The sequence below is a fragment of the Palaemon carinicauda genome, chromosome 23 (genome assembly GCF_036898095.1).
Source record: "Palaemon carinicauda isolate YSFRI2023 chromosome 23, ASM3689809v2, whole genome shotgun sequence".
In the NCBI taxonomy this organism is placed as follows: domain Eukaryota; kingdom Metazoa; phylum Arthropoda; class Malacostraca; order Decapoda; family Palaemonidae; genus Palaemon; species Palaemon carinicauda.
The window spans coordinates 76,365,674-76,389,582 of record NC_090747.1 but is presented as its reverse complement, the minus strand read 5'-3'; the positions used below and the strand labels follow the sequence as shown (position 1 = coordinate 76,389,582).

General features: G+C 44.9%; 1 protein-coding gene across 4 annotated transcripts in view; it reads left to right on the top strand.

The window, feature by feature from the left end:
* The window catches only part of LOC137617179 (DDB1- and CUL4-associated factor 8-like), a 483,388-nt gene that overhangs the window by 41,143 nt on the left and 418,336 nt on the right, over nucleotides 1-23,909 (top strand). The gene's annotated exons all lie outside the window — the stretch shown is intronic.

Here is a 23,909-nt window from a genome sequence, read left to right as displayed (position 1 = left end):
ACTTTAAAAATAGGCCTAGTACTTTCTTCTTTTACCTTTTTTGCATATGGATCCATAATTGAGGTGGGTACAAGTTGACTTATAACTGAAGTTAGGAAAAGTATTTTGGATATGGAAAGGACAATTATCTTTCGTAACAGTTTAGAATTATCGTAAGTTATCACTCTGTCATTAGCGGCAATTTGCTATTGTGGATTAAACGCATAAGGAAAAAAAATTTCCAGCTTTGCTACGAATTTAGGAATTTATATGGATACGGTAAGTAAAATATTTGTAATAACACAATGTTTACTAAGTGTTTGTAATATCATTAGTTATGACTTAGATCATGTGTGTTTAATGCATTCGTTTGTTTATTATGATCGAAGATGGAGCGTAAACAAATGGAAGGTTTCCGTTTCAGGCGGCATCATAAAGAAAAACATTTCATAAATGGCATTCATTTCATTTATTTGAAAGTTCTAATAAAAAATAATTAGAACATTGGTAATAACAAATTCAACATATAATCTATACTTGGTAAAATTGCTGTCAATTCAAAAACACAGATGTATAAATGCGTCTGTTTCTTCGTTGTGATCAGAGATAAACGTAAACAAAACATTGGTTGTCGTTTTCTATTGTGCTTTTTAGCGTGTTTAGGAAACGCATGATATAAAATCGCCTTTATTTTGATAATTCTGGATTTTCAATCATACAACAAGCTAGTCTATAGAGTGATGGTTTTGCTATTCACCAGTTGTATTATACAATAGATATGACAAACATTAAAATTTGTCTGTATTTTGGGTTGTGTTATAACGGGAAATATATGGTGTTTACACCTATCCTGGTTGTAATTTTAACCATTTTTCAAGTTATTAGAACTTTAAAGTATATTAAATGTTTTATTTATTTACAAGAACAATTTGATATTATAAAGAAATACAGTATAGTACAAAGAAAGTATTGGAAATGGGTAGTAAACACATTTGAATAGGCAAATTGCTGGTTGCCATGGCCGCATTGGAATTATTTCTGTTAGTTGTGTGTTTCGAAATTCGCGATTTTCCATTTACACGAGGTCATTAATCGACCAAATTCTCGCATAATTCGGGACCCTACTGTACCTGGGGGTCTTTGACCTTGGGTAACCAGCAAGTACTGGTCTGGGGGACCTGATCGCGACAGCTTGGAACCTCAAGCTTCCGCTATTCTTCCCCCCAGTCTCAGACCCCGAGACTCTGGCAAGATGCATTCCGGTGATGGTGGGACAACTTCGACGCCTGCGTCTTCCCTCCTTTTTGTCTGTGGACAATGGGTCTCAACAAGACCAGGTTGTCTGTCAACCTTTCAATGGGAGAGCTCCATTGGAACTATGCGCAGAACGGTTTCTGGACCCTCTGCTTCCCCTGACGGAACTCCCGGGAGAGCTTCTCCCACGGCGCAGACTACTCAAGCAACCACACTGCGACATCTCTCCCGAACCGGGGCGTAGCTTCGGCTTCATGACTGGAGGCACTACGCCTCCTCTTCAAGAAGAGACAACCCGCTACAGTCGCGGTACGGAGGTCGCGTCATCTGCGATAGTCATCCACAGGGGTCTCCCAGGCAAAGTGAAGAGTCTAAGGTGGTTGGTGCCGTAGGAGATATACCTCTTCCCTTGAGGCCTCTTCTCCAGCAATAACGGTCTTATTGCCTTTCGGCGGGAGGAAACTCCTTTCCGCTCTCGGCATTGAAGCCTGTCGCTCAGTCTTTCCCTGACCTTCAGGCTTAAAGGAATAACTTTTTCCTTCCCGCTGGATCTATCCTCGCTCATGCGAAGCTACGATCGTCCCTGCACTAGTCGGAGGAAGACCTCCAACTTGGAGCATGGCTCGGACTTTTAGTCCTTTAAGAGATCTTCTCAAGACCCTTTACGACAGGCCTCGGATTGTATTCCGCCTTGGGTCTCCTGCTCACTCTGGCCACGGCCAGTGTGTAAGCAATCTTCTTGGTCTCTTACGACTCCCCCCTTTCTAAGGAAGAGGGGAAGGCAACATTCAGGCTCGCTCCTGAGTTGTTGGCTAGACTCAGAATCTGGGGGTCCCGGCCCTTCGGTCCGATTCATTCAAGATTTCGAGTCTCCATTCTGTATCTGATGTCCCAAGACCTTCTCTTTCTTGCCAGTAAAAGAATCGAGAGGTTAGCGCTGGGAACAGCTGCAGTTTGTCCTCAGTTGCAGCCGATTTGGGAGCACAAGGAGGACATGGGGGAGAGTCACCAGTATACCTCTTCAGCCCGGACTCAAGGACATTCATCTCGACCTGTCTCCAGACCCTCCCCCGTCACGTCGCCCTACAGCACGATGTTGGATACATCGCAACGTCCCTCGCCTTCGAGTAATACTACTCTGTGACGCAGGTGCTACAAGCTGGAGTCTGGAAGCGTCTAATGACCTTCGCAGGGCGTGACCCACAGGAGTCTCGATACGTTTTCTATCGCTCTGTGGTGGCTACACAACAGCTGGTCTAACCTCAGGCTCCTTTTTGGACAGGTAGCAGAAAGTTGAGGGCATTGTTATCAGGTTTTAGTCTGCATGAACGAAAGAAGTATGTCTGGCCCTTACTTCTTTCTTCATCATCCCCTCTACGGGGAAGCAGCATCCTGGTCTCTGCATAGCTGACCTCGAACCTCTGCAGGTAAACCATGCTTCCTTGTGTTCCGAGTATTGAGTCAATACTGTCGCGTCCCCCATACCCTGACGAGGTGGTATTGGGAACGTCCTAACCCAGAGTTCCTTCTGGAACTCCAGGTCAACTGCCTAGGACGGGTCACACTTCTTCCTTCACACACAAGCTTACGTAGGCCACATGGTTCCTTGCGGAGCAAGGAACTTGTGAGGTGCAGGGACTCCTTTTCTCGAGTGCGACTCACTCGGATTCTGAGTCCCCGGGTAAAGCCAAAGCCAGTATGGCTGGGGACTTTCCACCCTACCTAAGGGGTAAGTCACCCTTTGTAAATAGCGTGGTTTGTATTTTGGTTACGGAACAAATGACAAATTCGAAGATAATTTGTATTTTTCCTAACCATACAAACCTTAGCTATTTACACATATTTGCCCGCCAGCCCTGTCCCCCAAGACAAGTCCTACCTCTAAGTGAAAGTGAGCATTCATCTATGTGTGAGGGGGGGGAGGGGTAGCTAGCTACCACTCCCCTACCCCCCCGCTAACTAGCGCGGGGGTAATACACCCTCGTTAAATTCTAATGGCTCGCCATTTCAGCTGCGCTAAAAGGTAACCCTTTGTAAATAGCTAAGGTTTGTATGGTTAGGAAAAATACAAATTATCTTCGAATTTGTCATTTTAAGAAAATTTTTGTCCTTTTGGTATGCTTTCTTTGGATAATCTTCGATCTGTTTTAAAGATTATCTAGCGTTCATTTTTATTTATACTACGTAGTCCTCAGTCTATCGTTACAGTAATACTCTTTGTATCGATATTTATGAAAAGTACATTTTTCTTTAAAAATAAGTTTTTAAATTATATTAAATAAAAGGAATATGTCATTTTCTAATTAGATTGGTCCTTTTAGTATTTTTTCTTTAGCTAATCTGTTTACAAAGATTAAAGAGAATTAACGTTCAGTTAATTTTTATACAACGTAGTATTCATGACAATCGATGTAGTCACACGATTCTTTGTATCGTTGTTTACTTGTTCGTTTTTGGAATACTAAATTTTTTCGTGTAATATTTATAAATGTTCCAATAATAAATGTGACTATTCGTCTTTTATTGGAACTCCTTAATATTAAGGGTTGGTTTAAATATATAGATATATTCGTTATTCCAATATCTGTTCATGTAATATGTTGATATTTTATATTAAATATTTTGTTACATTTTATATGGGATTCAGTGACTATTGCATTCCCATTCAAGCCCTTGACAGAATCGTAAGTTCTCCCTCTACGGGCGTGTATACTTTTGGTTTTATACCTAAGAGTCAAAAATGCAAATTTTTATTGCTAAATTAGTGCAGTGAATTTTATTCAATACAGTGGAGGGTGCTTCTGTTCGGACCTGTCGTTATCTTAGCCTTAGACCTCTTTCAAGCTCCTGGACCCATGGGAGAAGTAATGTCGAGCGGCAAAGGGAAGCGAGAGGCGTAGCCTGGCGCTTACTGTCTTGTAAGACCCGAGCAGAAGTCCCCTCGAGCGTTTTCTGTTGATGATCCCTAGAACGCTCGCCCTCGCCGTAGGTGAGGCGAGGTAAAAGTGTTTTCTAACTTTAAACCATTGCGCGCATCAGGCGCGAAGCTGAAAACAAAATTAAAATCATTCTTGACAGGTAATGAGCATTCAATGTTCTTATCTCTTTAAAAGAGCTGAACTTGAAGGCGCGTGCCAAGCAGCTGAGCATGATGGCGCTTACCAGGTGGCTGAGCATGGTGCCTCGCGCCAAGCTGAGCGTGACGCATTGCGCCAAGCTGAGCGTGACGCCTCGCACCAAGCTGAGCGTGACAACAACAGAGCATTGGTTATCTAGCTTTCACTAGACGCGATCGGCATAGCTCCGAGCGTCTGGATCGCGAGCGTTTTTTAATCGCAAGCATTATTGTTCTGAAAGTCATGTGGCGCTGAGCGTCAAGAGCTTGTATGACATCAAGTAGAACTTGATGTCTACATGACCATGAGCGTCTGGTGTTGAAACCTTGTTACGCCAGGGGCTATATTGAGAAATAAATATTAACTAAAAATATATTATGTTCTCAGACCAGGGCCTGCTTGAACTAATTCTTGGTTGGGAGAGCTAGAATTAAACCTCTAAAGCATTGAGGTCAGAATTCAAAACCTTAAGGAGTTGACTCCTAGGAAACAAGACATCTCTACCTAGGTTTGAGACTTGTAGGAGGAAGGGAGTGACTTTCAGAAACTCATGAGAGTTTTTTGAAAAGTTTCCATTTTATTTTGTACCTGCTGCTCCTCGTTCCGCCTTCAGAGTTTTTCGCTAAGGAAGACGGAAAAGGAGTCTATGTTTATTATTTTATTATTATTACTAGCCAAGCTACAACCCTAGTTGGAAAAGCAAGACGCTATAAGCCTAAGGGCTCCAATAGGGAAAGATGGCTGAGTAGGGAGAGGAAATAAGGAAATAAATAAATGATGAGAATAAATTTACAATAAATCATTCTGAGAAAAGTAACAAAGTCAAAAAGACAGTGTTGATAGGGCAGTGCTTTAGCGCGTCCTCATGCAGCATAAAGAACTTAACCGCAGATGTTGGTGCAGCATTACGTTCAGCTGCAACACCAGGAAGTGCATTAGAGCTTTTGTAAGGGAAGGCAGTGCCCCTTTTTTGCTGTATACAGCCTATCAGGATGTCAGAAGTTGGCAAAGCTTTAGTTCAGACTGATAAGGATCTTGTTCCTGAGTCTGGTGTTTCGGTACATGCACCGCCGCTTCCGCCAGACTGTTTTCCGTCTGCTGAAATGTGGAGTGTGACGTAAGCGATGAGGAAGGCGAGTTGCGATCAAAGTTTTCTACACCGGTGTCACCTAATGTTGATCCTAGTTGGACTATGCTGCTGGCATGAAGCAACGGCTCTCATCTGTTATGCAGTCTTATCAGCCAGCTGTTAGCAAAGTGATGATTCGTCATGATTCTTTTCAGGACGCGTTGTCGCACAGGCAGCCTACCAGCAAGCTAATTTTGAACAGCGTGATAAGGCTTCTATATCCCATTGAGTGTCTTCTCTTGATACCAGACATCAAATGGCCAAGCGTGTCATTGAGTCTTTATCTTCCAAGTGCGGCGACGATCGCTAGGCAGCTAAGCGCGACATTGGGCATCAAGCTGAATGAGACGTCGGGCGTCAAGCTGAACGTGAGGTCGAGCAACAAGCTCATGACGTCGAGCAACAAGCTCGTGACGTCGAACGTCAAACAAACCGTGACATCCAACGTCAGTCACATACTGTTCAAGCTACGTCCAGAGGACAAAACTTCTCTCTGGAGACTCATAAGACTATGCTTGCAGCAGTAAAGAAGGTCCACTGGATGATCTCTTTAGATCTCCAGGATGCTTATTTCTACTTCCTCATCCATCCGAACTTCAAGCTACCGGAAGGTTAGTGTATGGGAGGAAGTTGTCCAGTTTTGAGTTCTTTGTTTAGGGCTACGCACCACCCCTCAAATAGAGGGTGCGTCTGTGAGGACATATCGTTGTGTCCTATCCTTAGACCTCTGGAAGAAAGTATTCCAGTTTCGGGCCTTAGGCTCCGGCCTCACCACCGCCCCTCTAGTCTTCACAAAGATCATGATGAATGTGGCAAGCATGCTCCACTCAAGAGGCATCAGAGCCTCCTTGTATTTTGACGATTGGCTACTAAGAGCCCCCTCACTCAATCGCTGTCTGGAGGATTTGCGTCTGACAACGTGTCTGTCAGAGGTGCTAGAACTTCTGGTGAATTCAGAGAAGTCTCAATTGATCCCTTCCCAGAAGATCCTGTATTTGGGGATGGAGATTCACAGTCTGACTTTTCAGGTTTTTCCCTTACCTGCAAGAATGCAGCTAGCTCTCCTAAGGCTTTGCGCCTTTCTAAAGAAGGAGTTTTGTTCAGTGAGGGAGTGGATGAGTCTCCTGGGAACCCTCTCCACTAGAACAATTTGTATGTCTGGGGAAACTAAATTTACAACCCCTTCAGTTCCATCTCAATTGCCATTGGAGCAAAGAGGACAGCCTCGACAAGGAGAGCATTCCTCTTACGGAACCAATAAAAGAATTCCTTCGTTGGTGGAACAACATAAACAGGCTCTAGGAAGGTCTCTCTTTGGAACAAAAGAACCTAGACCTTGTGTTGTTTTCTGATGCCTTGGACTCGGGGTGGGGAGCAACACTAGGAAAGTCAGAGATTTCGGGTCTGTGGACAAAACAACAGCTAAGTCTCCACATCAATCAAAAGGAGCTGTTAGCAGTCCTGTTGGCTCTCAAGGAATTCGAGAAGCTAGTACTGAACAAAGTAATACAAATCAATGCAGACAATACCACAGCCTTGGCCTACATAGCGAAACAAGGGGGAATGCATTCGAGGTCTCTTTACGAGTTAGTAAATCTCTTCTCGTTTGGGCACATCAAAGAAAGGTATGCCTGTTGACAAGATTCATTCAAGGGAAAAGGAATGTGAGGGCAGACAGCCTCAGCAGGAGGAATCAGATTCTCCCCACAGAGTGGACACTGCATCTAGATGTATGCAAGAAACTTTGGCGGATTTGGGGCCGCCCCCTTATAGATCTATTCGCAACCTCAAAAACCAAAAGACTAGAGAATTATTGGTCCCCAGTTCCGGACCTCGAAGCATCACACATAGACGCGTTCCTGATGGACTGGTCACACCTAGATGTGTATGCTTTCCCTCCTTTCAAAGTGCTGCACAGAGTACTACAAAAGTTTGTGTCTCACGAGGGAACCAGGTTGACGTTAATAGCCCCCTTATAGACGTCAAGAGGTTGGTTCACAGTGGTACTGGAATGGATAGTGGATGTTCCAAGAAGCTTGCCATTAAGAATAGATCTTCTCAGACAACCCCACTTGGCAAGAAACCATCTAAACTTCCCAGCTCTACGTCTGACTGCCTTCAGACTATCGAAAAACTCGCAAGATCTAGAGTATTTTCGAAGGAAGCAGCCAAGGCTATTGCTAGAGCAAGAAGAACTTCTACTATCAGGGTGTACCAATCCAAGTGGGAAGTTTTTAGAGCATGGTGTTAAACAAACTAAGTTTCTTCATCCAGTACCTATATAGCTCAAATTGCCGATTTATTTTTAGAGCTTAGAAGAAGGCACAATTTCTCCTCCTCAACCATTAAAGGGTCCAGGAGTATGTTAGCAACGGTCTTCAGGCATAAACATTTAGACCTCTCGAATAACAAGGACCTTCAGGATCTCCTTAGATCCTTTGAAACCTCTAAGAAACGTCAACAGGATTCATCAGCCTGGAATTTAGACGTGGTTTTAAAATTTCTTATGAGTGACAGATTCGAACCTTTGAACTCTGCTTCTTTTAAAGATCTGACTTTAAAGACTTTATTTTTAGTAAGCTTAGCAACAGCTAAAAGGGTCAGTGAAGTTCATGCTTTTAGCAAAAACATTGGCTTTAGAAACGGCAAAGCTATATGCTCCCTGCAGCTTGATTTTCTAGCCAAAAACGAACGTCCTTTTCACCCATGGCCAAAATCATTCGAAATTGCTAACCTCTCTGATTTGGTGGGTGAGGAGCTGGAGAAGGTTCTTTGTCCTGTTAGAGCACTAAGGTTCTATTTAGACAGGACTAAAGGTTTAAGAGGCAGTTGAGAAGCTCTTTGGTGTGCAGTCAAAAAGCCTGCTTTACCTATGTGTAAAAACGCCTTATCATATTTCATAAGACTTTTAATTAAAGAAGCTCACACACACTGTGGTGAGGCAGATCTTAAGCTCCTGAAAGTTAAGACTCCTGAAGTTAGAGCTGTGGCAACTTCTGTGGCTTCTAAACAAAATCGTTCTCTGCAAAGTATGATGAATACAACGTTTTGGAGAAGTAATCTGTATTCGCATCACTTTATTTAAAAACGTGTCCAGACTCTTTATGAGGACTGCTACAATTTGGGTCCATTCGTAGCAGTGAATGTAGTAGTAGGTGAAGGATCTACCTCTACACTCCCTTAATCCCTAGTACCCTTTTCCCCTCTTGGAACTTGTATATATTTTTATGATTGGAGGAAATTGTTAGACAATCTTCCGCAATCTTTGACTTAGTCAGGTATTCATTTGTTCCTTGAGAGCGCCCGGAACAAGCGTATTAGTTGAGTTCTTGTCAGCATAGAGGTTATTCACCGTTTGACGGCTCCTAGAGTTCTTCAGCCCCTTGGGTGGATCGCTGGTTCTCAAAGGACAGCAGACTTATTAATGCAGAGAACCATTGAAGTCAGCTTCCTTAATAGGTACGAATCCTTAAGCTAGTTTTGTTTTAAACTCTTAAGTGAAATTCCATTAATGTTGCTGCCTCTGACCCGCCACCAAGGGTGTCAATCAGCTATTATTATATAACCAGCGGGTAAGTTTAAATGTTTAAAAATTATATTTTCATAATAAAATACATTTTTTAACATACTTACCCGCTGGTTATATAACTTAAAATCCCACCCTCCTCCCCTCTAGAGACCTAAGGGCATGGAAAATCTGATACTAGGAGGGATAGTTCGACCTAGCTCTGTGGTGGCGCTAGTGTATACCTGGCATATCTATGCGATTGCTGCGAGTTTTGAATTTCTGCCGTGGACAGAAGCATAAAGCTATTATTATATAACCATCGGGTAACTATGTTCAAAAATTTATTTTATTATGAAAATATCATGCTTCCTATATACTGTTCACAGGTGTTCGACCCAAAAGCAACATTAGAGGATGCTTTCCATCACCCATTGGATAGCCTTGATATCTATGCTCTTCTGCCGTACTGTCCGATAAGGAGTATCTTGAACTGAAATTGTTTTATTTTTCTTTGTCCCTGAGTTTGTAAGTAAAACTCAGAACCTGTCAGTTCCCAATTCCAGGTTTTCTTCATTTCAGATAGTGAGCCTTAGTGTGGAAACTGCTGAGGCTGATCAGCTGCTTTTGTGTCCTGTGATGGCGTTGAGGCTCTACCATAACAATACGCAAGTACTTTGACCTCACCTGCAGCACGGGGAGAATTAAGAAGGTAATTAAACATACAATCTCCTCTTGGCTGAGGTTAGTTATACCGGTGGGAGAGTGAAACAGAGTCAGTGAGAGATGGGGTGTTGTGCTTGGCTGGATGAGGGAAGCTGTACGAAGAAAGCCGTGTGCAAAGGAGCAAGGCCAGCTTGAAAACTTCAAGCTGAGCACAGCATCGCTGTACAACCTTGTAACCGCTAATACTTAAAATTTTATTAAAGGGTTATACAGATCTCTGAGCCATGAATAACAGAATCTGCAAAGGTGGAGGGTGACTGTACTCTTGCTCATGCACACCCTTCTGCTTGTGCCCACTTGCATATTTGCAAGCAATCCTCAGATGAACAACCTATCCAAAATAGGTCCTTGGTGGCATCATTCTCACCTTTTGGTTACTCTTCCATTGCTCGTGCTCGCTTATGGACACTCCTGCTCATCTGTTCATCAGCACCCTCTGGGCTGCAGTAGTGAACTAATAATTTTACCCTCATCTGATAAGAGTGCTCTCTTGGAGGCTCATGTGCTCCTATGCTGTCATGCGCTTTTGTTCGCTTGTGCTCATCTAATATCCAGCAACCACTTGGAAGTGATAGTGAATCTGGACATTATGCTCTCCAAGAGAGTCTTACGCTCCTGTTCCCACACACCATCACATGCCTGAGTATGCTATTTTGTCCATAAGAGCTTACCCAGCTGACTGCTTACAAGAGCAAAAGCATAATCCCCGAAGCATGCATGCCTTCGTGCTTGTAGGAATGCCCCTGGCAACAAGCACTTGTCTAGACTCTGTCCCTTATTGTAAGACGAGCTGAAATGAGCTTGTTCACCTAGCCATAAGTGCATATCTGTTTGAAAAAGCTCATCTGTGTGCGAATGATCTTCTATTCTCGAGCAGGCTTGACCTAACCGAAGGAATTCCCTAACCATATGAAGGCAACCCAAGGACAAGACTGTCCACAGGTTCTCCCTGAATGAACGCACAAGCCCTTCAGTGTCACTGTACAGGTCTTTGGTAGTTACTCAAGGTTTGCACAGAATCAAAAAGCACCTCCTGTGCTGCTAAGGAAGAAAGCCCCTTGGCTGTAGCAAGGTCAGGATTAGTGTTGGAAAAGAAAAGGAAACTGATGGAACCCCAATGACTCGGGGATTGTTCCGACTTGCCTGTACCACTATTGGTAGATGAGTCGAGAGATACAGATTCGACTATTCGGGAAGAACACCCTTAATCTGAATCAACTTTCCTGAAGGTCCTTGCCATTATCAGGTAAATTAACAGCTTAGGAGAAGCTTTTAAGGCTCCTGACAAGACGTGTAAGATGGTCATGAGCTCCATTGATTGTTAATATGTGGTTCTGCATGGCTCAAGACCCACCTTGGAACATTGTTGTTCTCACTGCTCTTGACGCTATTAAAAATGCACATGCAAATTTCTGGCAGAAATAATCCTATCATAGCAAGCCATTTTAGTAGAATTCTACACCCTTCACTCTAGGTAAAAAGATTTTGTGCATTCATGGAAACTAGTGCTTCCCTTCTTCCTATTGAGGTCACGGTTACGATCTTAATTCCAAGATGAGATTTAAAGACTCAGGGTCAGAACCTATCATCTTCTCCGCTTCCGAGTCTGCAAACATGGAAGCTGTATCCATGGTTAGCCTTCAGGTGACATCCTGGCTAGGCCACTGGTGGGGTACAGTGGTATACCTCCCCTTCTCTTGGGATCTTTCAAATAGGACTCTACCGATCTAGTATTGTCAGGGATGAAAGCGGTAACCTTTTTAGCTCCTAAGTCAGTCAATTAGTGGACCAACTGGGTCATCTAAAGGATAGACTTAGTGGCCATGAAGTTTGCAAGGCAGATAGGTTATCGAGAAGCTCTGGCCCTTCGCTATTTTCCTAATCATCAGAAGCCCAGCCCTTTTCCCACTCATGGAAATTGAAGACAGTGGAGAAATAGAAAAAGGTGTCTTGTCCCAGGACTATTTTCCACCAAGTTGTCGATAACACCTACAAAGTTTGCTGTAAAGTAGTCGTCATGGATTATATGGGCAAAACTGGCCCCTCTTTCATAGATCCCTGTCAACCCTTCCAACCCCTTGGTGTTCAACCCTGAAGGGGATGAAGTTGAAGAAAAGCCAGAGAAATGTAGGACAAGTAGTCTCCTGTTGCTTCTGCCATGAGTAGAGGAATGGCGATCAAACCATTGGACAACTTAGCAATTGTGCGGTGCTGAGGAATTGATGATTAATGTCTTTTGGGATCGGTATTGTATCCCTTTCATCTGCTTTTGTTCTTCCCTCATTCAGACAGTAATGATGTTATTGTCCTACCATCTAAAGTCATAGAAACTTTTCGCCCTATAATCAAAGGTGGACAAAGGTGCATTGCAGGTTGTATATTAGGGATCATAAGGTTTTTGTAGTTGCATGTTCCTCAAGGGAAAAGTTAACTGGATACTGGAGATGGTTATTAACCTCTCCTCCGCCTTGAACGAATATGTTGTACAAAATCTCTTGAAAATGAGACACCGAGCACTGTACAAAAGTCCATCAGGACGAATGACTTTATTCTCTCTCTAGGACTGAAAGGTGCATACTTTCAAATACCAGTCTATTGGTATTCAATGTGGCTCCTCTGCTTCGTCATTTGGGGGGAGGGGAGTTTATTAGTTCAAATTCTTGTGCTTTGCACTGTCAACCGCCTCCCAAGTGTTCACGCTAGTCTCGACTTGGGCATATACTAAGGGCATACATTTATTGAGGTATTTAGATGATTGGTTGATCCTGTCCTCTTCTTGGAGACAGCTCCTTCAACATCAGGTTGAACTTCTTTCCTTATTCCCCGGTATGTGGCTCGGCTAGACATAGGCAAGTCCAACCTCACACTCAAGCAGATGACTGAGTGCCTGTGAATGTTGATAGATTCTTCAGCAGTGATAGTTTTTCCATGAAACAATTGCATCAGCAGCCTAAGGAGGGTAGCATGACCTTTCTCATCTGAACAATTTACAACCTGCTTGGCAGTGGCCACAACTTCAGTGACACCTCTCGTATTTGGAGTAACTCGTTCCAGATGGGGTCTCTATCAGAGGTTCCTATCAGTACTTGAGGATGCATTGCAACATCCTCTGAACAACCTCGACACCTATGATTTTCTGCCTTTTTACCTGATTCGAAAGGTAGTCAACCAGGTACTGAATACCAGGAATCTCAGAGTATCTGTGATGACTCCCAAATAGCCACATGCCAGATGGTCCCCAAACCTAATGACACTCCTGATCAAGGTAATGAGAGAGCTGCGTTTTTCATCCTATGTTCTTGCCAACCACATGTTACTTCATGAGTCTTGATTATCCAGCATCTCCTCAGAGAAAAGGCTGTAAGTAAAAAAATGCAATGGAGATGTCTGGATATCTCTGTAAATCCTCGACAGCAATCTACCAGGGAAAGTGAGCAATCTTCTATAATTGGTGCCATAGAAGGAGTACTTTTCAGGTTAAAACCACTATTCAACTATAGTTGTACTTTGACTTACGAGTTTAATTTGTTCCTTGGGATGAGCTCTCATCACAATTTACTTGTGTATCAGATCAATTTTTCCCCTTTAATACTAAAGATGCCCTTAATTTGTTCCAACCCTCAAAATGACACGCCATATTCTTATTAACTCCACCAACGAAGTTGGAAGGAGGTTCTGTTTTACCTACTGTTTGTTTGTGAATAGCTTCCTGGCTACAATCTTAATCGTAGAGTAATGAAACTTGCAAGGATTAGAGGATTAGATGTTATGTAAAAAGCTGGAAATTATTACATTTTAAACGCAAGACTTACCTGGTAGTTATATATATATAGCTTACGTCTCTGATGTCACGACAGAAAATTCAAATTTTCAATATTAAACTTAGCCGGTGATCATATAGCTGTCAGCTCTGCTGCCCGACAGAAAAACCTAAGGACAAAATACGCCAGCGATCGCTATACAGGTGGGGGTGTACATCAACAGCGCCATCTGTCGCGCAGGTACTCAAGTACTCCATGTCAACACAGAACCAATTTTCTCTCTGTCGTGCCACCGGCAAGACCTACTAAATACGCTGTTGCTTTCTGGATTGATTTTCACGTTATTTGGTGAAGTATTCATTTCTGGTTATTAGCTTTCGCTGTGCAGAGGTTATCTTCAATACTTCCTTGCATTCTTTTATTGAATTTTGGATTATTTGTTGACGACTTGGATAGATTTTGAATTCCCCCTTTGACTAATTCAAGATGTCTGACCCTTCTCAAGTCCACAAATACAGGAAGTGTAGTGCTAGGGACTGTTCAAGGCGTCTTCCGAAGGCCTCTATCGATCCGCACACCATTTGTTTCAATTGTCGGGGTAAAACCTGTCAATTGGAAGATCGATGTGAGGAATGCGTTGGGCTTTCGGAATTCGATTTTCAAGAATTCCTGAAATATTCACGTAGGCTAGAGAGAGATAGAGTCAGGAGGAGTTCGTCTCGCTCAGTTGATGTTTCCTCTCCCCATGCCCCACAACCTATTCCTTCCCCTGTAGTGGTTACTCCCGACCCCCCTTCTAGCTCTCATCAACCTTCAATGGCAGATATGATGCGTGCCATCCAGGCTCTGGGTGAGAGAGTCGAGTCATTGGCGAGTGACCGCAACCAACTCATGGCTGACGTCAGGGAGTTGAAGGGTAAAAGTGCAGTGGGAAGTGAAGTGAGTGTTAGTGCAGTGAAAAGTGGTAGTGTTACGCATGAGGGTGCGTCTGTTCGTGCCTGTCGTCCTCCCAGTCCGGGACCTCTTGCAAGCTCCCAAGCCCAGGGGAGAAGCAATGTCGTACGACCAAAGGGTTCGACAGGCTTTAATCAGCGGACAGACGTTCCCTCCGTGGTTTCGGACGTATCTTTCCTAGATCGTCCCACCCACAAGAAGACGAGTGAGCCCGTTCATTCCTCGTCTGCGGAAGAGGTTTCACGCCAGAAATGATGGACCAAGGTCTCACGGCCTCTTAAACGCAAGGTCCCTTCCGCGCAAGTCCAACGGCCCAGGTGTAGCCACTGGGTCAGTTCGGACTCGCTGCAGTCTTCCGACGACTGCACACCTCCTAAGAGAGGCAAAGTGGTACCGCAACAGGCAGTAACACCGTCTGTTGCCGCACCTGCCGCTGTAGACCCTAAGTGGTCTTGGCTACAGTCGATGCAGACTCAGTTAGCATCTTTTATGCAGGAGTATCGTGCGGAGAAGGTTGACGCTGCACCCGTTAGCCTACAACCAACCACAGTTGTGTGCCCAGTAGACGCTGAGGCTGCCTGCTCTCGCACTCCAGCTGTGAGAGTTCCACCACCCATGCGCAGTCAACCCTGCCAGACGCATGTTGACGTTCACCGACGCACGGAACCCTCCGTTGACGTTCGCGTGTTACCACAACAACAGGAGGGTGGAGTTAAGTTGCCGTGTTTTGACGCTGTGCGTCAACCTCCGCAACCCACTGTGGTTTCCGCTACTCAACCGCAGTCAGGAGTAGACGCCTTGTGTCCCCACACAGCTATGGTTGTTGCCAGTTCACAGACTGACCAACAGTCCCATGACCTTTCGGTCCAGTGCAGCCACGCATGCACCCGTGCTGCCGGACTCAGCCGACCAGCTTTTACCTACTCCTTTGCCGCTTCCTCATCAACATTCAGACGATGGACTCTCTGATGATGACAACGCTGCACATCTTGACGACCAACACACGGACATCGACGAACCCAAGACCACGCCTCCCTCCTTAGACTTTAGGAAAGTGCTTGCGCTGTTCAAGGATTTATATCCTGATCAGTTTGTGTCTGCAGCACCACGCTCGCCTCCCTCTGAGTTCGCTTTAGGCATGCAGTCATCCGCTCCTGCCTTTACGAAGCTCGTACTCGCTCGCTCGTCCAAGAGAGCTTTAAGAGTACTGGGAGATTGGTTGCAGTCCAAAAGCAACTTGGGAAGACAGCCTTCATGTTTCCCCCGGCCAAGCTTGCTTCCAGATCTAGCGTCTGGTATGCTACGGGAGAAGTTCTCGGCTTGGGAGTTCCTGCCTCTGCCCAGGGCGACTTCTCAAGTCTGGTAGACTCTCCCCGCAGGCTGGCCATGAGACGCTCCAAGATTTGTTGGACTCCTTCGGATATGGACCATCTAATGAAAGGAGTATTTCGAGCATTCGAAGTCTTTAACTTCTTGGACTGGTGTTTGGGAGCGTTGAGCAGGAAGACGTCCCCTTCTGACAAGGAAACTTCCATGCTCATTATGTCCTGCATGGACAAAGCCATACGGGATGGTTCAAGTGAGCTTGCGGCTTCTTTCGTGTCCGGGGTCCTCAAGAAGCGGGATCACCTTTGCTCCTTCTTGTCTGCTGGAGTCACCCCATGTCAAAAGTCGGAACTTATGTTTGCTCCTCTCTCGAAGTGCCTCTTCCCTGAGGAGTTGATCAAGGAGATTGCCGCCTCCTTGATCCAGAAAGACACTCATGACCTGGTTGCGTCATCCGCACGCAAAGCCACCCCTTTGCCCTCCGTGCCTAGACCCAGGATGGACACTCCAGCGTCAAGGTTCATTCCGCCCTTTCGTGGCAGAGCCTCCAGCAGAGGAGGTGCTCGTGCCGAAGGTCAACGTGGGAGCAAGAAGAAGGGTTCCAAGTCCTTCAGAGGCAGAGTCTGACTGCCTCCTTCTTCAGACAGCAGTGGGAGCCAGGCTCAAGAACTACTGGCAAGCCTGGGAGAACAGGGGCGCAGACGCTCAGTCTGTGAAGTTACTCAGAGAGGGGTACAAGATTCCATTCTTGCGCAAGCCCCCTCTAGCAACAACTCCCATCGACCTCTCTCCCAGGTACAGAGAGGAGGACAAGAGACTAGCTTTGCAGCAAGAGGTGTCTCTCTTACTACAAAAGGGAGCGGTAGTCAAAGTCCGGGACCATCAATCCCCGGGCTTCTACAACCGTCTCTTCTTAGTGGCGAAGAAGACAGGAGGGTGGAGGCCGGTGCTAGACGTCAGTGCTCTGAATGTCTTTGTCACAAAGCAGACGTTCACCATGGAGACGACAAAGTCGGTTCTAGCATCGGTCAGGAAGGAAGACTGGATGGTCTCGTTAGACCTAAAGGACGCTTACTTTCACGTCCCCATCCACCCAGATTCCCAACCTTTTCTAAGGTTCGTTTTCGGGAAGGTTGTATACCAGTTTCAAGCCCTGTGCTTTGGCCTAAGCACGGCACCTCTTGTTTTTACGAAACTGATGAGGAATATTGCCAAATTCCTGCATTTAGCAGACATCAGAGCCTCCCTCTATTTGGACGTCTGGCTTCTAAGAGCTTCGTCAAGTCGTCGCTGTCTGGAGAATCTAAAGTGGACTCTGGATCTGACCAAGGAATTGGGTCTCCTGGTCAATATGGAAAAGTCCCAACTCGTCCCATCCCAAACTATAGTGTACCTAGGGATGGAGATTCAGAGTCAAGTTTTTCGGGCTTTTCCGTCGGCCCCCAGAATCAGTCAAGCCCAAAAATGCATCCAGAACATGCTGAAGAAGGACCGATGTTCAGTCAGACAGTGGATGAGTCTGATAGGGACGCTTTCATCATTGGACCAGTTCATCGCGTTAGGGAGACTCCACCTCCGACCCCTTCAATTTCACCTAGCTGTTCACTGGAGAAAGGACAAGACGCTAGAAGCGGTCTCGATTCCTGTTTCCGAGAATATGAAGTCTTCACTGACTTGGTGGAAGGACAACATTCTCCTCAGGGAGGGTCTGCCACTGGCTGTTCAGACCCCCAACCACATTCTCTTCTCGGACGCATCGGACACGGGCTGGGGTGCGACATTGGACGGTCGGGAATGCTCAGGCACGTGGAATGCGGATCAAAGAACGTTGCACATCAACTGCAAGGAGCTACTGGCAGTTCATCTGGCCTTGAGAAGCTTCAAGTCCCTTCTTCTAGGCAAGGTGGTGGAGGTGAACTCCGACAACACCACAGCCTTGGCGTACATCTCCAAGCAAGGAGGGACTCATTCGAGGGCGTTGTACGAGATCGCAAGGGACCTCCTCACCTGGTCAAGAGATCGAAGCATATCGCTAGTAACGAGGTTCATTCAAGGCGACATGAATGTCATGGCAGACCGCCTCAGCCGGAAGGGTCAAATCATCCCAACAGAGTGGATCCTTCACGAGAATGTATGCAAGAGACTATGGGCCTTGTGGGGTCAGCCTACCATAGATCTGTTTGCAACCTCGATGACCAAGAGGCTCCCAATTTATTGCTCACCGATTCCGGACCCAGCAGCAGTTCACATAGATGCCTTCCTTCTGGATTGGTCCCATCTAGACCTTTATGCATTCCCCCCGTTCAAGATTGTCAACAGAGTACTGCAGAAGTTCGCCTCTCACGAAGGGACAAGGTTGACGTTGGTTGCTCCCCTCTGGCCCGCGAGAGAATGGTTCACCGAGGTACTGCAATGGCTAGTAGACGTTCCCAGAACACTTCCTCTAAGAGTGGACCTTCTGCGTCAGCCGCACGTAAAGAAGGTACACCCAAGCCTCCACGCTCTTCGTCTGACTGCCTTCAGACTATCGAAAGACTCTCGAGAGCTAGAGGCTTTTCGAAGGAGGCAGCCAGAGCGATTGCTAGAGCAAGGAGGACATCCACTCTTAAAGTCTACCAGTCGAAGTGGGAAGTCTTCCGAAGCTGGTGCAAGTCGGTATCAGTATCCTCAACCAGTACCTCTGTAACTCAGTTAGCTGACTTCCTTTTATTCCTAAGGAAGGAAAGATCTCTTTCAGCTCCCACAATCAAGGGTTACAGAAGCATGTTGGCAGCAGTCTTCCGTCACAGAGGCTTAGATCTTTCCAACAACAAAGATCTACAGGACCTCCTTAAGTCTTTTGAGACCTCGAAGGAGCGTCGGTTGGCCACACCAGGTTGGAACTTAGACGTGGTACTAAGATTCCTTATGTCAGAAAGGTTCGAACCACTTCAATCAGCCTCTCTTAAAGATCTCACTTTGAAGACCCTTTTCCTCGTCTGCTTAGCAACAGCTAAAAGAGTCAGTGAGATACACGCCTTCAGCAGGAACATTGGATTTACATCTGAAACGGCTACATGTTCCTTACAGCTTGGTTTTTTAGCCAAAAACGAGCTTCCTTCTCGTCCTTGGCCCAAATCGTTCGATATTCCAAGCCTTTCTAATTTGGTTGGAAATGAACAAGAAAGAGTACTATGCCCTGTAAGAGCTCTTAAGTACTATTTGAGACGTACTAAACCATTACGAGGACAGTCAGAAGCTTTATGGTGCGCTATTAAGAAACCTTCTTTACCTATGTCGAAGAATGCAGTTTCTTATTATATCAGACTTTTGATTCGAGAAGCTCATTCCCATCTGAATGAGAAGGACCATGCTTTGCTGAAGGTAAGGACACATGAAGTTAGAGCTGTCGCAACTTCAGTAGCCTTCAAACAAAACAGATCTCTGCAGAGTGTAATGGATGCAACCTATTGGAGAAGCAAGTCAGTGTTCGCATCATTTTACCTTAAAGATGTCCAGTCTCTTTACGAGAACTGCTACACCCTGGGACCATTCGTAGCAGCGAGTGCAGTAGTGGGTGAGGGCTCAACCACTACATTCCCCTAATCCCATAACCTTTTTAATCTTTCTCTTGAAATGTTTTTTATTGTTGTTTTTTGGGTTGTCCGGAAGGCTAAGAAGCCTTTCGCATCCTGGTTGATTTGGCGGGTGGTCAAATTCTTTTCTTGAGAAGCGCCTAGATTAGAGGTTGTGATGAGGTCCTTTAGTATGGGTTGCAACCCTTCATACTTCAGCTCCTAGGAGTCGCTCAGCATCCTATGAGGATCGCGAGGCTCAGTAAGGAAGGCGTACTTAAAAAGGCAGAGTAATTGTTCAAGTCGACTTCCTTACCAGGTACTTATTGATTTTATGTTTGTTATTTTGAATAACTGCTAAAATGAAATACAAAATACTTAGCTCTTAATGTAACATATAGCCTAATGCTGGTCTCTACCCACCCCCCTGGGTGTGAATCAGCTATATGATCACCGGCTAAGTTTAATATTGAAAAATGTTATTTTCATTAGTAAAATAAATTTTTGAATATACTTACCCGGTGATCATAGATTAAAGGACCCTCCCTTCCTCCCCAATAGAGACCCAGTGGGCCGAGGAGAAAATTGGTTCTGTGTTGACATGGAGTACTTGAGTACCTGCGCGACAGATGGCGCTGTTGATGTACACCCCCACCTGTATAGCGATCGCTGGCGTATTTTGTCCTTAGGTTTTTCTGTCGGGCAGCAGAGCTGACAGCTATATGATCACCGGGTAAGTATATTCAAAAATTTATTTTACTAATGAAAATAACATACTCGCGGCAATCGCCGATTGGATAGCCAGGTGTACCACCTGCCCACCCTAGCGAGGTACCTTGGAACCATCCCCTGTTCCCTCATATTTTCTCTGTCGCCGTAGCGGCAACATTGTTGGATTTTTCACTCGTTGTAACCTGTTATTACAGTTATCTTGGTGATGTACAATTTACTTTTAGCCTTCGCTGGTTGGGTTTTATCTTTACTGAGTGTTAGTGTATTGATTTTGTTCATATCTTTAAAGAGGTAGGATTGGGAGTTTTTTCCCCCCTACTGTAAACTAACGAACCTACTTTTTAAAACATGGTGGCGGAGATACGTTCCGCCATCTCTATGACGTCACAGTCGTGTGACGTAATCTACATAGTACATACGTAGTATGACTTGCAAGGTTTTTTTATTTGCTTTTTCTTGTAAAGAATAAAAAGGAATTCTATCTTACAATAAGTTTTTAACTTTTAATGTAAAAAAAATTTTCAAGAAAATATTTGTCCTTTTAGTATTCGTTCTTTAAATCATCAATCTATTTTCAAAGATTAAATAGAACTTGCGTATTGTTAATTTTACGCTGCGTCATTCCCATGACAATCGATGCAGTCCCAACATGTCTTGGTATCGTTGTTTATTTTCTTTTCGATTTTGGGAATTTTAGTATTAGTCGTATATTCATATATATGTTCCAATTGTAAAGTGTAGCAATTCACTATTTTTGGGAACCCTTAGGATTTAAGGGTTGTTTACATTTATATATATACGTTATTGCTATATCTGTTCTTTTTAATCATAACAAATCACTATTTTTGGAAACCCTTAAGAATTAAGGGTTGATTACATATATTTATATGTTATTCATATATCTGTTCATTTTAATCATATAACATGTAGCTTTCCCGGTGGTTGTATTTAACTACCGGGTAAGTATTTGTAACATTTAATTTTACCGGTGGTTATTTATGACTACCGGGTGAGTGTATTCAACATTTATTTTAAACACAAGACTTACTCGGTGGTTGTATTTATTCCTATATCTATTCATTTTAATCATATAACATGTAGCTTTCCCGGTGGTTGTATTTAACTACCGGCTAAGTACTTGTAACATTTAATTTAAGTGGTGGTTATATATGACTACCGGGTGAGTGTATTCAACATTTATTTTAAACACAAGACTTACTCGGTGGTTGTATTTATTCCTATATCTGTTCATTTTAATCATATAACATGTAGCTTTCCCGGTGGTTGTATTTAACTACCGGCTAAGTACTTGTAACATTTAATTTAAGTGGTGGTTATATATGACTGCCGGGTGAGTGTATTCAACATTTATTTTAAAAACAAGACTTACTCGGTGGTTGTATTTATTTAACCACCGGGTAAGTATGTTTATTTTATTATGAAAATAATCATTGTACTTGAAAATATCAGCTTAATATTTTATAAAATATTTTGTTACTATTTATATAGCAAGAACTAGAGACGATATTGCATTCTCATTCAAGCCCTTGGCAGAGAGTAAGATCTCTCACAACAGGCAGGACTTTTTATGGTCTTTTGTGTAAGAGTTTAAAAGTGCAAGTTTCAGTGCTATATTAGTGCAATGAATTTATTCAGCACAGTGGATGTCGTTATCCTAGCCTTAGACCTCTTCCAAGCTCCCCAACCCCTGGGAGAAGGAATGTCAATCGGCAAAAGGAAATGAGAGCCGTTAGCTCCCGAGCAGCGTCCTCTCGAGCGTCCCTGTTGACGTTCCCAGAATGCTCCCCCTTGCAATGGGAAAGTCAAAGAGCGTTGGACTTCAAGTTAAGAACACTGCTGTTAGAGTCTTGTGTGACGGGCCGAGAGAAAGGTTGTGACTCAAAGACAGTATGGAAGCAACTGAGTGAGTTTATTATAGAACACTCTCCTTTATATACAAAAGTTTAAGGCAACAGGAAATTTCATGTTCAAAATTGACACCGTTACCTCTGAGAAAAACAGACATGTTTTTTCAGGTTCCTTTTAGTGCGAGGGGAGAGCGAAGATACAGGCAAAATATGCACAAAATGAACTATGTACGATCGTGTGACACACGGTTGGTACATGGCTCCCCCCCCTAAAAATGACATACTGAACATGTTAAATAGGGCGCCCTGAATCTGGAGAGGTAGTAGTAAGAACTGCGCCGATTAGCGGCAGTGAGTGGCTGTAGAAGTCGTTGGTTGTGGCGCGAGCGAGTTGTGGATGATGGTTGGCTTTGTTGCCGCTCCAGCTTGTCACGGGGTAGGCGTGTGTGTCCTACGGCATTCATAGGCGTGTGTGTCCTACGGCATTCATAGGCGTGTGTGTCCTACGGCATTCATAGGCGTGTGTGTCCTACGGTATTCATAGGTGTGTGTCTCCTACGGTATTCATAGGCGTGTGTGTCTTACGGTATTACGGTATTCATAGGCGTGTGTGTCCTACGGCATTCATAGGCGTGTGTGTCCTACGGCATTCATAGGCGTTTGTATCCTACGGCATTCATAGGCGTGTGTCCTACGGCCTTCATAGGCATGTGTGTCCTACGGCATTCATAGGCGTGTGTCCTACGGTATTCATAGGCGTGTGTGTCCTATGGCATTCACGTCAGCTTCGGTTGAAGTTGAATAGGTGTCCTCTTCGTCAGGAGTGGAGGCGTTGATGGAGGTTTTGAAGGTCACGAAGTGGCTGTCCATTAGGGCGTCGGCTTTGGTCATCAAGTCCTTTAATGGTAAGCTATCGATATTGGGTATGGCAGCGCTTACAGGTTTGGGTAAACGGCTTACCCAAAGGGCACGAAGTAGGTTCACCTCACGAGGAGAGCCGTCTGCGGTAGGTTGCAGGCGAGTGATACTGGTCATTTTCCCGAGGGTGAGCGAAGCCCTTTGGTCCCCCAACGGTTGTTGAGAGAGCTGAAAAAGCGTTGCTATACAGGCGGCTGGTGACAGCGAGTACTGCTGCAGTAAGTATGCGTTGACGGCGTCATAGTAAAGGGGGGGGCGGGGGGGGCGGTCGTCGCTCTGGGGTCACCAATGTGACGGGCCGTGAGAAAGGTTGTGACTCAAAGACAGTATGGAAGCAATTGAGTGAGTTTATTATAGAACACTCCTTTATATACAAAACCTCAAGGCAACAGGAAATTTCATGTTCAAAATTGACACTGTTACTGCTGAGAAAAACAGACATGTTTTTTCAGGTTCTTTTTATTGCGAGGGGAGAGCGAAGATACAAGCAATGTACAGTATACACAAAATGAACTATGTACGATTGTGTGACACACGGTTGGTACACTTGCATTGCAACTCATTTGCTGATAATAGCAATACTATAAGTCATAGATATTCGCTGATAATAGCAATACTTACAAACCAAAATATAGACGGTTTTTGTCCCAGAGCGCCAGTCGGCCATGAGAACCCTCTGATCGGAAGTCATTAAACTGAAAACGCCGAGCGACGTAATGAAGATCATTTTGCTTTAATGCTCGGCGCTAAGTCTTTCAGGACGGTCGGCGCTACGTCTTACAGGACGCTAGGCGCCTCGTCTTTCAGGACGATTGGCGCCTCGTCTTTCAGGACGCTCGGCGCCTCGTCTTTCAGGACGCTCGGCGCCTCGTCTTTCAGGACGCTCGGCGCCTCGTCTTTCAGGACGCTCGGCGCCTCGTCTTTCAGGACGCTCGGCGCCTCGTCTTTCAGGACGCTCGGCGCCTCGTCTTTCAGGACGCTCGGCGCCTCGTCTTTCAGGACGCTCGGCGCCTCGTCTTTCAGGACGCTCGGCGCCTCGTCTTTCAGGACGCTCGGCGCCTCGTCTTTCAGGACGCTCGGCGCCTCG